Below are 1,321 nucleotides of genomic sequence, written 5' to 3'. Positions count from 1 at the left end.
AAGTTTTGTCTGTGCTTAATTCTCATGGCATATCCTCAGCAGAAAGTGGCCACTTCCTTGTGGGGTTTCCTTGGGAGGGACAGGCATAACAATGCTAATTTTTCTCATTAAATCTGAAAAATAAGCCTTTTATTTGAATTAAAAAAGAACAGCGAATTAATTAAATATGGTAACTGGAATTCTCAATTAGTATGGAGTATTCTATCTGCTCTCTTTCTTAATGGGAGCCCAACTTGCATATAAAGAGAAGATAACAGCTCAGAGCTAGGCGGTCAGTCACACCACCTCCTCATTGAACACAACTGTGGACTTCAACCATTGAGACAAAATCAGTTGTCCAGGCATGCGCACGTGAGTGTTTCTGTCTGTCTGTCTGTCCTCCTCAGGGGAACATGTGTGTGTGTCTGAAAGTGTCCAGGCCCATATGTGTGTGTGTCTGAAAGTGTCCACCTCATAGGGGAACATTTGTGTGTGTGTGTGTCTGTGTGTGTTGCTCAATCATGTCCAACTCTTTGCAACCACATTCTTTCTACTTTCTGTGTGTGTTCAACATTTTGCAACCCATCAGGGCTGAAGGTGTCTGCTTAGGGGAACATTCGTGTGTGTGTGTGTGTGTGTGTGTTACTCAATTGTGTCCAGCTCTTTGCAACCACATTTTTTCCACTCACTGTGTGTGTGTTGCTCAGTTGTGGCCAACTCGTTGCAACCCATGAACTGTAGCCTGCCAAGCTCCTCAGTCCATGGAACTCTTAAGGCAAGAATACTGGAGTGGGTAGCCATTCCCTTCTGCAAGGGATCTTCCTGACTCAGGGATCGAACTGTCATCTCCTGCACTGCAGGCAAATTCATTACCACCTGAGCCACCAGGGGAGCTCTTCCACTCACTATGCTGCTGCTGCTGCTAAGTCACTTCAGTCGTGTCCGACTGTGTGACCCCATAGACGGCAGCCCACCAGGCTCCCCCATCCCTGGGATTCTTCAGGCAAGAACACTGGAGTGGGTTGCCATTTCCTTCTCCAATGCATGAAAGTGAAAAGTGAAAGTGAAGTCGCTCAGTCATGTCCGACTCTTTGCGACCCCATGGACTGCAGCCTTCCAGGCTCCTCCATCCATGGGATTTTCCAGGCAAGAGTACTGGAGTGGGGTGCCATCACCTTCTCCGATTCCACTCACCATACCTCCTATAAATTCATCTGTGTTTCTTTTCCCCTGTAACTTACCAAAGCACTTCACTTCTCATACTTCTCCCATCTTTAGCATTGTTACCATCGAAATATTTGTCAGTTACTTACAAAGAGAAAGAGTGCACTAAAAATGGTAC

General features: G+C 46.2%; 1 long non-coding RNA gene across 1 annotated transcript in view; it reads right to left on the bottom strand.

The window, feature by feature from the left end:
* The window catches only part of LOC132345067 (uncharacterized), a 36,555-nt gene that overhangs the window by 22,050 nt on the left and 13,184 nt on the right, over positions 1–1,321 (bottom strand). The window lies entirely within an intron of this gene.

Source organism: Bos taurus, chromosome 4, assembly GCF_002263795.3.
Source record: "Bos taurus isolate L1 Dominette 01449 registration number 42190680 breed Hereford chromosome 4, ARS-UCD2.0, whole genome shotgun sequence".
NCBI classification, from domain to species: domain Eukaryota; kingdom Metazoa; phylum Chordata; class Mammalia; order Artiodactyla; family Bovidae; genus Bos; species Bos taurus.
This window is presented reverse-complemented; position numbering and strand designations above follow the sequence as displayed.